We start from the raw sequence: 21156 nt of genomic DNA, 5'->3' as shown, positions 1-21156 counted from the left end.
CGTTAATTCGAATTAACTTTGTACTGTAGACATACCTTATAGTACTTCTCCTTCTCTCATGTTCAGCCACCTCCCTCCCTCCCCTTAACTCCAGTGTATTTATAGGGTGAAATCATATCTCCTCTTAGGCTCCATTTTGCTAGACTAAGGGTGTGTCTAGACTACCTAGTTTTGTCGACAAAAGTGGACTTTTGTCGACAAAACTATACCAGAGTCTACACTACCGCTGAGTTCTGTCGACATAACGTCGACAGAACTCAGCAGTTTTGTCGACGCTGGTATACCTCATTTTACGAGGCATAACACCTTCTGTCGACAGAATTCTGTCGACAGAAGGTGTTATTGCCTGTAACACTGCGTCCAGACTACGGAGTTCTGTCGACAAAGCAGCTTGCTTTGTCGACAGAACTCAATGTGTCTGGACGCTCTTTGTCGACGGAAGTTTTGTCGACAGTATCTGTCGACAAAACTTCCGTCGACAAAACGTGGTAGTCTAGACGTACCCTAAGGAAGCCAAGCTTTTACAGGCTATGTCTAAACTATGAATAAGCAGTGGGATTACCTTGCTCATGTAGACATGCACTAGCTCTTATTAAGATAGTATGAATATAAATTATAGTGTAGCATGGAGAGTGGTAGCAGAGTCCTAACTGGACCATGATCAATACATACCCACAGTTTCCAGGCAGATGTATACTCATTAGGGCTCATCCTTGTCTCCACTACTGTGATTCATGATACTATAGCTACACTGCTGTTTATACTCCTGCTGGTTCCATGAGAGATAGATTGAGTATAATGTACACAAGCAAGGGAATCATGCCTAGCTCATAGCGACCAGTTCCTCACACTGTTGTAATGACATTTATTTAAAAGGTGGCATGTAATACATGATTGGAAAACTAATAATTTTCTTATTGTTGCTATTCTTGCATGCTGATGCGTGGGTAAGCTACAAAGACTTATAAAGATCTGCTGTAATTGTGTCACTAAGGGTGTGTCTAGACTACAGGGTTTCTTAAAAAAAAAGTAGCCTTTTTTCGAAAAAACTTCACCTGCATCTAGACTACAGCTGCATTCTTTTGAAAGTAAATCAAAAAAAGTGGCATTTTTTTTTAATCACAGTAAACCTCATTTTATGAGGAATAATGCCTCTTTTGTGAAAGTACTCTTTCGAAAAAAGGTGCTATTGAATGCAAACTGTGCTTTTTCGAAAGAGAGTGTCTAGACTCTCTTTTGAAAAAGCAGCTCGCTTTTTCAAAAAATCTGCTTGACGTCTAGAGGCTCTCTTTCGAAAGAGGCTTGTAGTCTAGATGTACCCTAATATGGCTGCGTCTAGACTGGCAAGTTTTTTTGCAAAAGCATCTGCTTTTGCGGAAAAACTTGCCAGCTGTCTACACTGGCTGCTTGAATTTCCACAAGAACACTGACGATCTAATGTAAGATTGTCAGTGTTCTTGCGCAAATACTATGATGCTCCCATTCGGGGAAAAAGCCCTCTTGCACAAATGTATTTGTGCAAGAGGGCCAGAGAAGACAACTAAAAACTGTTTTGCACAAAAAAGCCCCGATGGCGAAAATGGCGATCAGGGCTTTCTTGCGCAAAATCGCATCTGGAGTGGCATGGATGCTTTTCCGCAAAAAGTACTTTTGCGGAAAAGCATTCGTGCCAATCTAGACGCTCTTTTCTGCAAATGCTTTTAACAGAAAATCTTTTCCGTTAATAGCATTTGAGGAAAATCATGCCAGTCTAGACGTAGCCATATGTGTTTAAGCCAAACATATCAGGGGAAGCTAATCATAGAATCATAAGGTTGAAAGAGACCTTGGGAGGTTATCAAGTCCCACCCCCTGACCAAAGGAGGACCAACCCCAACTAAATCATTCCAGCTAGGACTTTGTCAAGCCAAGACTTAAAAACCTCTAGGGATGGAGATTCCACCACTTCCCTAGGTAACACATTCCAGTGCTTCACCACCCTCCTAATAAAATAGTTTTTTCCCAATATCCAACCTAGACCTCCCCCAGTGCAACGTGAGACCATTGCTCCTCTTTCTGCCAACTGTCACTACTGAGAACAGCCTCTCTCCATCCTCTTTGGAACCTTCAGGTAGTTAAAGGCTGCTCTCAAATCCCCCCCTTAATCTTCTCTTCAGCAGACTAAACAAGCCCAAATCCCTCAGCCTGTCCTCGTAGGTCATGTGCTCCTTAATTATTTTTGTTGCCCTCCGCTGGACCCTCTCCAATGCATCCACATCCTTTCTGTAAGGGGTTTCCTTACAAGTGCACATTGTTGACTCATATCCAGCTTCTCATCCACTGTAATCCCCTGTCCTTTTCTGCCGAACTGCTATTCAGCCAGTCAGTCCCCAGCCTGTAACAATGTTTGGGATTCGTCCGTCCCAAGTGCAGGACTCTGCACTAGTCCTTGTTGAACAGGATGAACATGTTTTTTCAGACAAAAGAAAGGGGTAAGCCCCTTAAACTAAGTGAGTCCACAAACAGGGCATATCCATGTGTATTGGAGAGAGCAGGATGATAATTTGCATTGTAAAAATCATAAGCAGAGGAGAAGCCAACATCACATCTACATTAGACACCAGGGTGTCTACACCCAGCAGAGAAAAGGAACTAGTTCTGGGGATACGTTTCATAAGAATACATTTCAAAAGATTGCTGGCTTATAAGAGAGGGGGAGAAAATGTCTACATTATTCTTCACCTGAGGCAAGGAAACCCAGTGCTTAGGGCTCTGTGAGTTGGATCCTGGCTAAGGACGGGGCAGCCATGTTGGAAGAATGACTGTGATAAAAAAGCAACTTTGAACAAAATATACTAGTTTATTGAGTTAGGTGTAGTCTTAGAAGCATATTTTACATTTGTTGGTAAGCATTTCTATCCCTATCTTTCTAGTGGGTATCACTTAAACCCAGATAGGTGCATTTGCAGGATCTAATCCATACACTGTTATCTCTTCAGACCAGGAACCATCTTTTAGTGATTGTTTGTACATCACTGACTATAAGGGATGCCAATTCTGAATCTTGGCTCCAAACTAATACAAATAATTAATGACTATAAATAATAGAACCAAACCAAAAACATAATAAATTTTGTATTAAATAAATAAATATCTTGGGGTTATTTTTAACAATAGAAAAACACCAGACTTGTTCAAATGATTGACTTGACTATGTTTCCGTGTGCACTCTCATCACAAAAAATACTCCACTAGCAACAGTGGGCCTACTCCCTCCATTGTGGTGAACAGCATTGAGCCTCACAGTTGCAAAACATATTTAGAGTGACAGTCCATTTCTGTATTTGCTTTTGTTCTTAATGAAGGCAAAATGCAACTTTAATGAGATCACAGTGGGGCAGGTCCATTGGGACTGGTGTGCAGATCTCTAGTATTGCTTAGCTCTACGATTATTTGCCTTTAGACATCTAAGTTACCTACTCTACATGATACAGATCAACACTGAATAGGTGCTCTGCATGTATGCCCAGAATGGAAGAACTCTGGCATTTAAAATCAAGGCGGGGGGAGGTTGACACATATACATCCCTTCAGTAATCATTTCATACTGCTGTTATGCTGCCCTATGCCACTGCACCTGGAGGCTGAAATAAGCTAACTTGAGATGTTTGTTTTTCAGCTCTTAGGCATGGTATAATAGGTGAAATTAAGCCATTACCACTAAAGGTCAAGGCATTTTCATTGAAATATCAAGAGAGCAGAGGACTGCCACAAGAATGGGGCAATCTCTCTGAAAACTGTCAGAACAGAACATGAGAATAGATACAAAGCTGGCTTCTACACCGCAGTGCACTGATGCAGGGTAATTTGCTGTGGATCCCTTTTGAAAGGGTTCCTAAATAATACAATGTTTGAGCCTAACAAATGACCCAGTTATCAAAAACAAGGCTTTAGGAAACCATCTGGCTCAGTTTAGTGATGCTGTGGGGTGTGAGCCTGCATAAAGAGTTGTGTGTGTATCAAATTAACTGCCTTTTAATGAGCTGCGTGGCACTACCCCTCCATATTGCCATACTCCTAGCTAAGCTTCTATCTCACTTACAATCACATCAGACTTTAGGCTCACCTTGTATAAGTGGGTGTCGCCACCCTCAAGTTTGGCAATGGCACATTTCTCCCCTGTGTGTCGCAGTGGATCAGCACTGCATTTGCCATCCCCATCCTCTGATTTACACATCTGGACAAGATGTGGCCTATGACTGGACTGGAAAAAGGTTCAAAAGACCCTAATAAGTGAGTTCCAAGTCTGAAACACCCATTCACTGGTCTTGCTATTGTGTGTAGCTATTTGCCTGATGAAGTTATAGAGATGAAAGCTCTTCCCAGCTGATGTGGCAAATGCACAATTTAGAAATTCTGCTACAAAGAGGATGGGAGGGTCACAGGGTTTTCTCAATTCTGGATGAGACCCATTTCTAAACGGTAACTCCCTCCTCTCTCATTTCATGAATCATATCTCCCTCCAATCCATGCAAAGCACAGCTGCTAGCATCATCGTATGCCTCTATCTATATCTCCACTCATCTCTTTTGGCATCATGCATTCCATTCAGCAATGCTACCATCTCAAAGCTCTCATTTATCTCACAAGCATATCTGGGCTTGCTTTCTTCCTTTTTTTCCCCAGTGTGGAATACTTTTCCTGTAGCAGAGCTGGTCAAACATTTTCTCTGAAAACCTTTTTTGCCTTTTCAATCAGAGCAAACTATTTTCAAGCACAAACTCTTAATCTGGTTAATTTTTTTTCATTATTCAATGAAAATGTTTACAATATTTTTTCCAAAAAGGTTTTCATTTCAATGGGGCACAGAATGTTCACTTACTTTTTCCAAATCAAAAAAATAAAAATGTGTGGTGGAGAGGTAGAGGAGTTTAGGGGAAGAGACAAAAATAAAAAATGAGATCAAATCAGAGAAAAAACTCTCATTTTGTACACCCTTTCCCCTCCCATCTTTTTTTTCCAAATGGAAAATGTGTTAAGCAGCAAGAAAGTTTTTTTCCCCAACAAAGCAAAGCATATTTTTTATCTGCCTTTTTCAAAAAATATCCTTTTGGAATTTTTCACTGAAAATCCAAGAATAAATATTTCCTGAAAAAATGAAATAAAATAAGTTAATTTCTTTCAAATTGTTTCATGAAATGTATTTGTTCTCAACCAGCTCTACCTTGTGGTGATTTGTAAGACCACCACCGTTCGATTCAAATCTGTCCTGATGACTCACTGCTCTACAGGAAACCAATCCTCTTGGTTTGGTAAAGTTATGGGATATAAAAAAGTCTATATCTTTATAATAAAAATATGAATTTCTCAGGACATAGGCAATTGCCATCATACCATTTACTTGCATACTTTGCTCCTAGTTCCCTTGCCCTTCATTTCAGTCTGTATTGTCTTATGAATGTAAGCTTGTTAGAACAGGGTTATGTCTTATTTGCAAAGTGCTTAGCTCATTGTGCATAATACCATATAGTTACTAGAAACATGTAATTATACATTGTGCGTTTGCATACATTTGTAGCAGATAGTTGCTTAACTGCCAGTTTCTCCTTATGCAAATTTCACTTTCAAGAGTCACAGTAAACTTTGTAGCCTTTCAAAGGGTGTCTTTCATCCAAATCCCAAATCTCATTAGGCATGCACTAACATATGGTGAACCTTCTATTATGGCTGCACTCCTTTTCTCCCTAGTCCTTATTACTTTGAACACAGCATTCCCTATTAAATATCCTTTTTTTTTTCTAAAAATAGGGGACAGGCGGGTGGTTCTATGAACAACCTTCACATAAGATCAGAAACTATACTGATGGGACTCAAGAAGCACAGTGCATTCAGGTAACATATACAGGCACTGAAATACCACAGAGGGGCATGTGCAAACTTTTTGAGTTAGTTTTCCTTGAGGTCCTTGTCAAGGATTTGCAGAAGATGGTTTTAAGAATTCTTGCAATAGCCTCTGTTCACCTCACGCGTACTTGTCCAACTTCCCAAAATTCAAGGTTACATTTCCCCTTTCCCATGGGAAAAGTCTGTGGCTATTAATTAGCTCAAAAGGTCTGATTCTTCGCAGCTTCCATTGGGTATTTTTTGAAGAGGTGGACTTTCCTTGCAATAGCAACTGGAACCAAACTCAGCACTCTATTTGGAAATCTTTGATGACAGGGTCTATCCTGGAGTCACATAACATACAAGCCCACCCACCAGTAATTACCGTAGTATTGCTGTCGTCTTAGTCAACGTGTATTGCAATTTTATTATTTCATATCTGTCCCTTTTTAGTTTAAACAATGTCACTCAGACTACACCTGGGACAGTTCTTAGAGCACCTTGGACTATGAGTCACCCTGTTACAAGCTCCATGCAGCCTGAGAGAGTCTTATCTGTGTCTGTCTCCTTAACACCACCAGCCTTTCAGCTACTCAAACTGTCTCCTCTGGGCTATGACAAACCTGTATTTGCATTACAGGCCAAGAGTGGGTGCATCCACTCCCCAAATCCATTTTAATTCTTCACCTGTGGTACCTTGCCCCTGACACTGGCTACTCCTAGAAATCTCAGATCCTCTCTTCCCAAAAGTGCACTGTACTACAGCTTTCCAGTTTTATCCTACACCGCCTCTTCAGCACCTGTGAGCACTTATAATAAAGCAAATGTAGTTTGATTAAAGAAAGAAAAAACATTTAACTAGAAAAGACAGTGATGGAAACAACTGGTTACAACAAAAAACAAAAAATATATAATGCAAACCTGGGTCTACATTTATCACTACTTATCGATTCTACCTAACTGTGCTTTTTCCCCAAATTGCATTGCATTACAGAGCTGACTGATTTAACAAAAACTAGGATCCAACCATTCATAGACATACACCACTTTGTATGTAGTTTTCTCGGTGAATTGATCCAAAGTGCCTTCTCCTACATCTTATTATACTGAAATAGCTGTTTGTCTTTTTCATAGCCAGGGTAAACACCTGCCTGCTATAATGTTCATTTTTACCTCAAAGTGATTCTGATCATTTGCAATTGACTCTTATATTGACTATTCTGAGATATGGCAAAGGTAGACTATAAAACTTTGCATTGTCTGATCAACTGACTAGGCCAGGGTGACAATGCCTTCTTCTTTGAATGGGCCATTGCTGAGGTATGGTCAACACTTAAAGATTAGGTCAACTCAGTTTGTCACTCAAGGGTGTGAAAAATTCACACTCCTAAGAGATGTAGTTATTCCAGCCAGTTATGAGATTTCTGTAGATACCTTACATGTAACCCCTTATGTACAAATATCCTGTAAGATGTGTTTGCAAACATCTCTCAGCTAACTCCTCACAAACTCACCACAACAAAGAAGAGGGGACCATTTTCTAAGGAGACTTCTGTGTCAAAACAAGAGCTGGGTGCATGCTTCCCAGTGCAGGAAGACAGGCAAGAGCTAGGTCTGCTCACACTCACATTCTAAAAATAGCAGTGGGGCTATGGGCGGCAGCTTGGGCTAATACTGAGTTCTCCTTGGTACACATGCAGGTGACTAGCCTAAGCCACCACCCAGAACTAGCATGTGTCTATCAATGTTGGAAGCACACTCACAGATACCCTCAGTGTGGATTCCCCATCTCTTTCCTGGATGAGAGTATTCCCCTTACTCAACGTAGGTCTTGAGTCTGATGCTGAGTGAATCCCTTGGGCAGAGCAGAGGGGACAAGAGCTGCTGGAAGCAGGGTTTGGGAGGACTGCGTAGCAGAATCCAACTATACAGCAGCAACAAGGAGAAGCAGCACTGGGTGCCTCAATACCCAATTAAGTTTGACTTGTTGGATCCCCACCATGACAGGGTGGTGGCAGGGTGAAAATTGAGATAATATCATTGCAACCTGGTGCCCAGGGGTACCCCCTGTTATGGCAGCAAAAAAACAAACAAACAAAAACAAAACAAAAAAACACCAACCTTTAAAAGAGCTATCACTGGGCATGGCCATAGAAACTGCCACCATTTTACTTGTCCACATGGGTTTCTCTAATTAGCTTTGAATCTCTGTTTTAACTCAAGAACTCTGATCCAGGATCAACATGACCTTTGCCAGTCAATGATTAATTGCTCCCCCTCTCTTCCCTCCCCAAAAGACTTGTCTTTTTCAGCTTAACAGACAGAGTTCACTTTGTGAATCCACGAAGCCTGCATCTGTGGCCTCGGTCTAACATGAAACCAGCTACAGCTAGATAGCAGGGCAAAAGTTGAATTAAGCCATGCAGCTTAAGCTACGCAATTGAATTAGCTCAAGTCAAAATAACTTGGCTTTTGGTGCTGTCTACAAAGCAGGAAGTTGAATGAAGAACACTCTTCCTTCGACTTCCCTTACTCCTTGAAAATTAGGGGTACTAGGAGTCAGAGTAAGAACTCCTCCAGCTCGCTATTATTTCGAAATAATGGCTTGCAATGTAGATACACTCTTTGTTATTTCAGAATAACATCAGTTATTCTGAAATAATGCTCCTGTGTGGATGTATCCAGAGTGTTTTACATCCACTTGGCCCCAGGACAAAAGAAGAGAATTATACAGTGCTGACATATAGTTTACCCTGTGAATATCTTCCAAATTTTAAGATGATTCAACAATCATCTTAAGTTGAAGACATCTGGAGTGCTTGTGGTTTATTCATTTTTAACAGAGGTAATGCACATCAAAAAAGCATGATTACACTTAAATTATTCCATCCATTATCAGCAGCATCTACAACTCTACCATCACTCTTAAATTCCCTCATGAACCAAACATTGATGCATGTATAACAAGATTCTCAAGCTCTTGCCCTGAAATGGTAAGTTCTGTTTCCCTCCCTCTTTTTTCTATGTGTACTTCATTTTGATTTCATTTCCTTCCAGCTTCTACCTGAAGGGAATATCAAGTTACAAATACCAGACATGGTTCTCTACAGCTGCATCATTACAGACACATCCAATACTGTTTACACACTGTTCACAACAACATCAGCAGAACAGTGCTTCATCTGCCTGATTCATTACCAGTGAGATCTCGTCAATATCAATCTCGTTCTAAAAAAAATGGTCTGGGAAGCCTAGCAAATTGCTACTACAGCCAATGCATCATATTTGTAATAACAGCACAAGTTAAAAATATATACATAGCTTCAGTGATGTATTCTAATAAATTAAGTTCACCAGTGCCATATATTGAAAATTGGAATGCTATGAATAAATCTATGTACTTCTCTCTCCACCATCTCACTGCTTTCTAAAAAATGAAACTATGAATTAATTATCTTTTCCATGAAGCTCTGCACATGCCATTCCCAGCACACAATTTGGGGGAGGGAAGGAAGACGAGCATCCTCTTCTTATAGAAGGACGTGGTCACTAGTTTATGTCGCTTTGGGTATGTCTACACAGCAGCCTAAACTTGAAATAAGATACACAGTTTGCGATACACAAATTGCATATCTTTTTTCGATTTAATTTTGAAAGAGACATTTTTGAAATTTGGCACGTTTGCACAGCACCAAATTTTGAAATAATGTGCTATTTTGAGACATCCTTTAACCCTCATAGAACAAGGGTTACCGAGATGTCCAAATAGCATGCCCATTATTTTGAAAAATATTTCTAAATAATGGGCAGCTTGTGAAGATGCCCAGTGTAGATGTACCCTTTCAGAAAACTTAAAATTGAAACAATAAGGTATATCAAATACATTCAGAGTGAGCTTCTGTGAATTGTTCTTCAGAGTCAAGTGCAGAGGATAGCAACCTGGGATTGTGGTTGGCCAAGTTGCAATGTTTGGATCAGGATCTAAATTTCCATCAAGTTCCAAAGTGTTTGCTCCCAGGTTTTGGTTTGGGCTCATGTCTGTTTATTATACATTTCTATTTCCTACATTTGTATTCATAACTTACCATTTGATCTGAATACCATGAAAACTATACATAATAGCATGCTGGTATGTTAAGAATGATGATTTAGTTGACTTGTCATTGTGATTTGATCACGACTGCAGACTTCAGCACAAAGACACCTCTGGTAAAATTAATGGAATGGGGATTGATTCACTCCATGTGAAAAGGGAAAGCTTCTTTCACAAAAGAGTGGCAAAGCACTATTGTCCATCTTTGGGGAGTCAACTGGCAATATCAGTTTTTCTGAATCAAGTGTCCTGAATGGTGGGTCTCCCAGATGATTCCCAAGTGTGGATACTTAACATAAGATGCTGCAACTCCCTCTCCATGCAGGCTCCTACAACCCAGATTCTGCCAGTGGACCCAAGAACTGAATCAAGTTAACTCCCCGTAACAACAATTATGTATTCATCTTCCACACTGTATGTATATGCAGTTACCTCTGCCTTGACAGCTCTAACAACTTAGCACAGTTCTCTTGCTGCAACGAGGTATAATACCTCTCAGCATCAGGCAGTCAGCTTCATTCTCAAGGAAACCTAGATGTCTTTCAAGGTTTTGCATTTCGCTAGTTCCTAAGGATTAAAGTACTCATTAGCAGCGACATGGCAACACTTGGAGCAGCTCAGTTAATTAAATTGGGAAAGGACTGCTCAGACTGAACTAGAAGCTTTCTCTGGGGTAGGAGTGGTAGTTTGAGGTATTTTTCAGTAATTAAGAAGAACAATTCACTGCTTTCAACCAAACCAGTGCAGGGCAGTTTTTAAGCAGTGGTATTTGTTCTGTGGTTGCTTTCACTAACAAAAGACTGAGATGGCTTGGTCATGCTATAAACAGTTCATGCAAAGCTATGGTACCAAAGAATCCTAGGAGACATGGCTACAGAGGAGCTCAGTTCTCTGTCATGCCCTTCTCCCCATTGCAGCCTCTACTATACAACTGGGAGCTTCAGATACAATCAGCTGCACAGAATGGAGACTCTGCAGAGCCACAGCCAGACACCATGTAACCCATCCCAGACCTCATGTAGTTATCAAAATTTCCATTCAGCATGTCAAAGCGTGGTGTGCCTGATAGGTTCACATTCTCTACTCCATACACTCTTCTGTTTCGAGTGTTGTGTAATCCAGCCCTATGGAATTCATAATTCTCTGTTACTTTAGTTTCTAAGAAGGGCTCATTTGTGGTATGTCTTAGGATCCATCCTGCAATAAGGGCAGAAGAGCAGTCGTTCCATCCTAAGGGGAATTCTGGGAAAAATTATATCTCAGGGAGATAGAACCAAACCCTCACAGAATTCCTCAGTATGCAGGGCAAGCACTGCTACTACTACACTCCATCAGGGGCACCATTCTGTACACACCTTTAGCCATTGCCTTGTGTAAGGACTGTAGTTGTGCTTGCTGCCACAAAGAGTCTGAACATGGAGTAGAGTCGGAGATGAGGGTGCTGCATCTTGTTCCCTCTCTGCTCTTGCCATCCTGCCCCCCAGTACACCCATGGAACACTTGGACACCATCAGGTCCTACTTTTGGGTGCTCAACTTGGCACACATGAAAGGGGCCTGGTTCATAGGAGATGGCTGCTCAGCCCTTTCTAAAAAGTGAGGCGTCTTTAAAAGGCATCTTAAGTTGGACTCTCAAAAACTGAAGCAGTTGAAATAAAAAGTTTTGGAAGTCTTGGACTCTGTGCATACTGGTACTGTACTTACCAAAATTTTCTTCATCAGGTGCTCAAGGAGAAAGACTACATGCAAGAAATTATTTGGCTGAAACAAACATTGAAGAAGCATTCTTTAAAGAGGCGCTGCTAAATTAAAATTCCATTTTGATAAAGAGTTTCACTTGCTAGTCTTTGTCACTAGAGTTGAAGGAAATTTATAATGTTTGACAAATTTTACTTCTCTTTTTCTGCGTATGGTATCTCTGAACAATCATTATTTTCTTAGATATATTCCTTAGGTCAAATTATTTACTCTGTGGCTTACTATATGATGCCATATATTAACAATCTGAGATGCACTGTTAAGATTGTCCAAAAAGTATTATTTCTGTTTGCTGATTCCATGAACATAACTTTTATTATTAATCCTCTAAAATGAAGACTTCCTAAAAGCAACTTTAAAATCCACTTTCCATACCTATTTGCATTTGTGAACTTAAAAATTCACAGTCCCACCAATGTTTGAAGGAAGCAAACATAAATAGAAAGAGAAGATGGCCACATCAAATTTATATGTAAATTGAAACAAATATTCATGGAGATGGAGGGTGGGAGGTTGTGTTGTTCACTCATTACTGTTTATTTAAATTATCTTAAGAATTTAAATGTCTGGTTTATTTTTGACGGTTAATGCTGCTTGTTTATTTTATTTTTCCTGGCTTGTACAATGAAAATAATTTCATTATCTAGTGTTTATGTGCTAGGATATAACTGCAGTGTTTGTCTTGCAAATGGTGGAGAGAAAACTTCATATAAAAATTGCAGTTAACACAAAAATCATGACATTTCTATTGACCAGGAGTTTGGGCCTAAATTGAGGTGATATTGTATTTTTTAATGGAGGCAGACTGTGTTAATTTTCTGTTACGTAAGTCTTTAGGTTTCCTATTGTTTTAAACCTGCTGCTGAATTGCTTTCATTGGAAAAAAAGAAATTTGGCACTCCAACAAAGAACTTCTAAAGCAAAATAAATGTTTCACTTATAAAAATGTTGATTCTTCTTTGTCTTGGCTTGTTGTTATTTACTGTCCTGTGTTCTGGCCCAGTACCCAAAATACATTTGATATACTTACAAAAAGTAAGACAATACGTTTGTCTTCTTGTGTGATTTCTTTGCTGAACATTCCATGATCAATAACAACATCTTCTCTGCTCCCTGTGTATCAGTTCTAAGACCTAGAAACCAGGGATAACACCATGAGGGACAGCTTCCCAAAGGCAATTTGGCAAGGCCATAAGATTTAAGTGGTGGTTTTGAAATAAAGAAATTATTCATTTTTAACAACATTTCTGTCTGTTAATTTATCCATCATTTCTGGCCATTCAAGTGTCCCTAAAGATGTTTTCCTAACTTCTAGTTCATACTGAGTATCAGTGCAATATTTGGTTGTTTAGATCCCCATTTCCCATCATTACAAATGAGAATTTGCATGGCTAAACCAGATGAGAACAAGGTTTGTGGGTATGAGTCAAGGATGAAAAAATGCGAATTCATAATGCAATGTCAGGGCCAGATAAGTGGTCATGTTTCATCTCCAGATACATAAGTCAAGGCCTTTGAACAAATCAACCCAATTACCATGCGTACTCGTACATCATGCAGAGCTGCGCAAATCCTTTCCACTTGGGTTGCAAAAACAGTTCACAAATGTTATGCAATCCTGTTCACACAGACTTACTACTCTTAAAGTTTGGAATGTTTCACAGTACTGTACAACAAAACAGATTTCCCCAAGGCTGAATCTTGTTACAAAACGATAGGTGAGGCTTTTGGCTGATGGCCGTTTTCACTAGTTGATTAGCTCACTGCAAAGAGAAGCAGGGTTTAGTCTCCTTGCTGATTCAAGAACAGAATTCTACTCAGGGAGACATGTCTTTCATCCAACATAGAGCATTAATAATCGTGATATTCAAGATATCATACATTATTAAGGAGGCAGTTCTCAATAACCGAGGGATTTAAATATGGTAATAAATAATGTACTGGGCATCTGTCTAGTGGAGTCAGAGACAGGGACAAGAAAAAAATAAATCATTCTGACTTCTCCAGCTAGGTCAGGGAGTTCAGATAAGATGCTCCCTCTCTACCTGACAAACCAGCGTAAGTCTGCTGAGCTGGGCCAGGCAGGGACACAGCATAAGTACCATGTGACATAAACCTACAAACAAGGCTTGAATTGAGCTACACTATAAATAGGAAATTGATAACATTCAATAATAATCTATAAAAAGCAAAGGTCCACAACAGGACTCCTACAGATAGCAAACTCACTGGTGCTTTGTAAAGCAGGAATGACTTTAGCCATTTTTTTAGACTTTTTTTCCGTGTGTGTGTGTGTTCTTGATGCATGTCTTCCTGCAAGAGTCCCAGGGTATGTGTACACTACAAAGTTAATTCGAACTAACAGACGTTAGTTCGAATTAACTTTGATAGGCGCTACACATACAAACCGCTAGTTCGAACTTAATTCGAACTAGCAGAGCGCTTAATTCGAACTAGGTAAACCTCATTCTACGAGAACTAATGCCTAGTTCAAATTAAGCAGTTCGAATTAAGGGCTGTGTGGCCACTTAATTCAAACTAGTGGGAGGCTAGCCCTCCCCAGCTTTCCCTGGTGGCCACTCTGGGCACCACCAGGGAAACTCGTCTGCCCCCCTCCCAGCCCCGGAGCCCTTAAAGGGGCACGGGCTGGCTACGGTGCCCGTGCCAGGTGCATGCCTGCCAGCACCCAGCCAGCAGACCCTGCACCTGGCACGGATCGAGCCAGCCACCCGCTGCCACCCAGCCCTCCGACTCTTCCCGGAACCAGGCTGCCAGCTCCTGGGAGCCTGCCCAGGTCCGCAAGAGGCGGGCGCCCGCCTGGTCTAGTGCAGACATCGTGGACCTCATCCACGACCTCCACACTAGGCACAGGAAAGTGGCCGTCTAGGGCAGAATAGCTGCCAAACTGGCCACCCAGGAGCAGGTGTGCATGAAAATCAGGGTGGTCCAGTGAGACCCCCGACCCTGAGCCCTGAGCTTAGAATGGCCGTACTGGGTCAGACCAAAGGTCCATCTAGCCCAATAGCCTGTCTGCCAACAGTGGCCAACACTAGGGACCCTGGAGGGGATGGACCGAAACAATGACCAAGCCATTTGTCTTGTGCCTTCAATCTCCAGCCTTCCACAAACAGAGGCCAGGGACACCATTTCTACCCCCTGGCTAATAGCACTCCATGGACCCAGCCTCCATGACTTTATCTCACTTCTCTTTAAACTCTGTTATAGTTCTAGCCTTTACAGCCTCCTGCAGCAAGAAGTTCCACAGGTTGACTATTTGCTTTGTGAAGAAGAACTTTCTGTTATTAGTTTGAAGCCTGCTACCCATTCATTTTATTTGGTGTCCTCTAGTCCTTCTATTATGGGAACTAATGAAGAACTTTTCTTTATGCACCCTCTCCACACCACTCCTGCTTTTATAGACCTCTATCATATCCCCCCTCAGTCTCCTCTTTTCTAAGCTGAGAAGTCACAGTCTCTTTAGCCTCTCTTCATATGGGACCTGTTCCAAACCCCTGATCATTTTAGTTGCCCTCCCCTCTCCCACCCTCTGTCTTCCCCTCTCCCACCTCCTTTTCCCAGTCTCACCGAGTTTTGTTCAATAAAGAGAGTTTCTATTTTTGAACACACGTGTCCTTTATTTTGTACATCAGGAAGGGGGGCTAGAGAGGGGTAAGTGGAAGGAGGTGAGGGAGGAATGGGGTACGAGCCCCCAATGGGGAAGACTGGGGTGGCGCTGGGGGCTCCTCGGGGTGGAAGCTCTCCTGAAGCCCCTTGATTAACCCCCCCTCCGGATGGCAGCCTGCGGCAAGTACAGCCGGGCTGATATCCGAGTGCTGTGATGTGCCTAGTGTGGGCACTCAGGGCACTCCAAGCCAGGACTGCTTTGCAAGCGGGGCACCCCTGAGAACTGTCTGTCCGGGGTGGGGGTTGGGACCCTTTAAGCAGAGCCCTCGGCTAGCCTGAGACAGCAGCTCCACGCTCTAAGTCCTAACCTGATGCCCTGCCGGCACTGCTTCTGGCCAGCCTTAACCTCGATTCAGGGTCCACTCAGTGTGGACATGCTAGTTCGAATTAGCAAAATGCTAATTCGAACTAGTTTTTAAGTCTAGATGCGCTAATTCGAATTAGCTTAGTTCGAATTAACTAATTCGAACTAAGTTAGTTCGAATTAGTGCTGTAGTGTAGACATACCCCCACTGTGTAACTGAGTGACTTCTGTGATGATTGTAGGATTGGCACTGCTAAGTTTTATTAAGAAGCAGTTATGAAAGGAAAAAAAGTCCAGCAGTTAGGATTTGGAAATACAAATTCAATTCCCTGCTCTACTTCAGTTTTTTCTGTGTAACCTTAGGCAGCCACTTACCTTAAGAACATAAGAACATAACATAAGAGTGTCCATACTGGGTCAGACCAAAACTCCATCTAGTCCAGTATCCTGTCTTTCAACAGTGGCCAATGCCAGATGCCCCAGAGGGAGTGGACTGAACAGGTAATCATCAGATGACCCCTCTCCTGTCATCCATTTCAAGCCTTTGACAAACAGAAGTTAGGGACACCATTCCCTAGCTAATAAGTATTGATGGACCTAACCCCCATGAATGTACCTAGTTCTTTTTTGAACCCCGTTAAAGTCCTGGTCTTCACAACATCACCTTCTCTGTGACACCTAACATCACAAGTATATGATTTTTTGTTGTATTTGTCATTCAAATGCAAAATAGATAACAGAAAATGCCACCATGTGTCTTCTGAAAACTAAAGGAACTTCTAACAGAACATCAAATACTGCTCTCATCCTGAAACTGTAGCCACTGTCTATGAATACTAGCAGACATAATGTCTTTAAAGTAAACCAAATGCATAGCTTTCCACAGATAAATAATATGGATTTACAGATGCTCTTACAGGACTCGAGCAAAAGATGTTTGATGTCAATGAAAGATTTTGTGTTAACTTCAAAGCGAATTAGATCAGGTCCTTAGTACTGAATGCCATTGTCCAAATTTTGACCTGGATGAGGAAGCCCGAAAGTGGCTGCGTTGAGTTTGTTCGAGTGTCATTGGGAAAAGGAAGTGAGGGTTCCCTCCTATTTCATGAGACATAAGGGAACGGTCAGCAAAGGCGTTCTCTGTCGACGGATCCGCATCTTGACTAGCGCACTGCGTGGAAGATCAGCTGAGCCAGCACAGCGTGGCAGCCATTTTTATTTTAATGAAGCCAGGGATATTTAAATTCCCACTTCATTGACTACGTCGGGTAGCCTATTTTACATGCCTCTATCGGCAGAGGCATGTAATCTAGATGTACCCTAAGGTGCCACAGGACTCCTCCTTTTAATACATAGTTTCTATGTATCTATTTACATCCTTGGATTGCCAAATGCAATCCAATTGGCTCTGATGGGGTAATAGGAGCAACAGTCATTTTGAACCATGCTTTCTCAGCTGCTATACCTATTTGACTGAATGAACACAGCTGTATTTTCCCAATACAGTTTTCTTCTCAGTGCTCTACTCTGAAACACACTGCTAGCTTTTTACTATGTCCTATAATATTCTTCAATAGCTGTGCCCTGACCTGACCAGTGCTGAGCCCATGAGAGAAAATTAGGGCAAATACAACCTGAGCAGTCTCGTTTAGATGCTAACATTGTCTCAAACTTTTCAACACCCCAGATCTTTCTTGTGATTGTTTAGAGGTTTAGTGTCCTTTATGTTCAATTATTGCTATGAGAATGTAAGCCACAGTGGGAATTTTATTGGAGACTTTATTGGAAACATCCCCTATAGACTGGTTCTGCTTCTTACTCCCTCACAGAACTTCCTTTTCCTCATACTCCACCCCAGTTCATTGTCCTGGGAGTTCCAAATTGCTACAGTGTGTAGAGCATATAAATTACATTTTCCAAACACAGCTAATCATATTTTGGGGTAGTACTAAAGCAGCTAATTACCTAGTTCTCCAGCTGACTCCACCTTTGACTTGGCTTGTCCTGAGAAAATAGTTTATAAATGTGGAAGGTAAATGTGTACCCTTACGTCATATTCTCACCAATTTTCTGCTCTTCCAGTATCCATTTGATTTTTTCTCAGTTCACTCTGAATGGTTATCTCCTGTGCCCACTTTGTTAGTGCCCCTTCCTTTCTAAATAAGTTCTCAGCACAAATATAGAAAAATAATTGAAAAGTGGTAGTAGCAGGAGTTGCTGATTCCAGAATGATGAAAGTGTTTTATCCCGGAAGCTATGTCTACACAGCAGCATTACTTCGGAATAACTGACATTATTCCAAAATAACAAAGTACATGCCTACACTACCAGCCTTTATTTTAAAATAATGTTGAGCTGGAAGACTTCTTAGTCCAACTCCCGTAACCCTCATTTCATGAAGAGTAAGTGTGATGGACCGGGCTGTGTCTGGGCACAGCTGAGGGTGTCCGCTCAGGGCGAATTGCTCAAATCCGGGGCTCCTTACAGTGACCTCTCCAAACGGGCCACAAACCAGTCCTAGAGAGCACTTCAGCTGCGTGCCTGAAGCCTCATGAGCAAAACCCCTCCGACACCCCAGCAATATCCATGCCCTAGATGGCCCTGGGCCTATACACAGGTGGGAGGGTCCTAGCACCCAATCCCACCTACCCCGAACAAGTTCTGTCCGGTTCCAAGAAACCAGCCACAGATCCCTGGTCAATTTACCCTCTGGATCTTACCCACAAATCACGCTGGGCCAATCCTTTAGAATTTATATCTAAAGGTTTATTTTCACAAGAAAGAAAAGCATGAGACTAAGGTTGTTAAAGGGACCTACCCGGTAGCGCCCCAGCTGCTCTGTCCCAGGCGTCCAAATTCAGCCACTGTTGAAACTGATCAGCGGCTGATTCCAGGAAGCCCAGGGCAGAGCAACTCTGCCTCGGGCTTCCTGTAGTCAGCCGCTGGTCAGTTTCAGCAGCGGCTGAATCTGGATGCCAGTTCCGACTTACATACAAATTCAACTTAAGAACAAACCTACAGTCCCTATCTTGTATGTAACCCGGGGACTGCCTGTATTTTCCATTTTATGAGTTTAAGATACAATATATACTTCCACATCTAAAAGGAAAGTTACAAAGGGAAGTATTAGCATGTATATCTCCCCCACACTGAATGCTTTTAGATTAACCCTTCTATCCATATCAGAGGATGTGTGGTAAATATTGACAGAAGACAATGAAAAAGAAACAAGCAGAAAGTCCTTTTCTTCAATAACTGAAATTTTTACTTGACAAATATTTTACTTGTATGCTAAGAATTTTTCTGTAGCCTCTGTAAATGTAACACTATCACTGTTATTACTCTTTCACTGTATTTTTTGGGTTTGGTATATGTTGTAACATTCCTGATATGAGTAAAGTCAAGCAAATTGCTTATTTTTCCCTCATTCGCTAATACAAAACATTTTTGAACAAAATCTATTGAGGTGCCATTAAATTGTGGCACATTGTAGATCTTGATGGAGTATCTCAGCACTCTACAAGGGAGTTTTTAAATTTGCAAGCAGGGTTACAGTCAGGCCGAAAGGAGGTGGAGTTATGTCCTAGTATTTTATTGTTTTGAAATAGAGCAGTAGCGGTCTGCCTTTTCTAGTTATACCACTGGTGTTACATCACTGAAAATGATCAGTCCATTCCTCTTTTAATCAGCACTTCTTGTTCTGCCTACAGCATGCAGTCAGAGCTGGGACATCCTTTTCTACCAAACACTCTCATTAACACTCTTGTCTCCATTCTGCCTGTACACTTCAAGAAGAAGAGGAACCAAAATGGGAGACATGTACACTAATCAGTTGAGTTCAAAGGACAGCTAACCATGAGCTGGGACCAAATTCCTTACCAAACAGAAGCAGAAAAAGGTCATTTTCCTGCAAATGGTCTGGAAAAAATATGCTCTGTGGCCTGCACTGTGCAGGGGATCAGACTAGATGATCATAATGGTCCCTTCTGACCTTAAAGGCTATGAGATCATTTCTGAAGCACTATGAGGAGAAAAGTTCTGTCTGCTGGTTCCAATTGGCTGATTAAGAAGACCCCACATTTTGAAGGCCCATCCCCAGAAAGTAGAGACAATGCCAGCTAAGTAGAATCTTTCACTTTGAAACTATGACAATAAAGGCCTGGAAATGACCTCCTGAGGAATGTGGTACTTTCTCCATCATCTAATCTTTCAATCAAGATTGCATGTCTTTTCTAAAGGATATACTCCAGCACTACTACAAACAACTGGGCTTAATGCAGAAATTACTGGGCGAAATTCAATGGTCTATCCTGTACTAAAGGTCAGACTGATTTATCACAATACTTCCTTCTGGCCTTAATTATGAATATTTATGAGTACATGCCAAGATCTTATGGAAAATATTTATCCTGAAGATTTTTTTTTTTTACTCACCAGAGATACTGTGGAGAGCTATAGATAGCGGAGGGAGATAATCCATTTCATCAAGAGAAGTGACAGAGATGAAAAGATATTTAGAGTGTTCAGAATTGCAGAAAAAAATAAATCCAGTTTATTCCATAAATTTCTTCTCTACAATGCACCTCTGTTAAAATGTAGAATTGAAGCAGTGAGATATCAGGAGAGCAGGGTAATGAAATATAGTTAATATAAAAAATACTGGGATGTAAAAATCTTGGCAGTATATTAGGCAACAACTGAAATTGTGTGATTGATGTAAATGTAATAAAATGCAATCCTCCAATGTAATGTTATTTCCTGTAGACAATCCCTTGAAAAGGTAAATACTTGAAAAGTAACACTTAATCTTTTAACCAAGGAGAGCAAATAGAACTTCCTCCATTTTGTTCCTTAAAGAAAACACGTAGGATAACAGAACGGAATTTTTCAGAAAGGACCAGTACAAATAGAAATTATGATTATGCTCTTTAGTGAGCAGTGCAAGTACAGCAATCAGAAACAAGGTTTATGCTCTTCAAAGGCACATTTTTTATTTTGACAAAAGGGCTGAATTTGACACATTGTTTGCTTTGAATAGTTTTTGTAACTCCAATTTCAAAGCTCCATTTGAACTCAAGGTATTATTATAGTGGGAAAGTGATATCTATCGCAGGTGCTGTGCTTTTATTTCTATGCAACAGTTCACTCAGGCCAGAAAGCAATCACTGAGGTGAGTTAAGTAGAAACTTACCTTCTGGGGCAACTTATTCCATAATCACACAATATTGGGTTTGTTGCACTTTCCTCTAAAGTGGGCTTTATGTGCTACTCATCTAACCCAGTATGTCATGACTGATGAGCTGATCCAAGGAACATTTGAAGTCAATCAATTCCTGTTAGCTTCAATGGCTCAGGCTCTGTTGGTTGGTATGCTTCTGAATGAAGAAATTTGTTAGTAATACTTTTCTATAAAATATTTCTAATGTCACTCACCTATCTTCTTAACCCAGGCTCCA

The sequence above is a fragment of the Pelodiscus sinensis genome, chromosome 3, assembly GCF_049634645.1.
Source record: "Pelodiscus sinensis isolate JC-2024 chromosome 3, ASM4963464v1, whole genome shotgun sequence".
NCBI lineage: Eukaryota > Metazoa > Chordata > Testudines > Trionychidae > Pelodiscus > Pelodiscus sinensis.
This window is presented reverse-complemented; position numbering follows the sequence as displayed.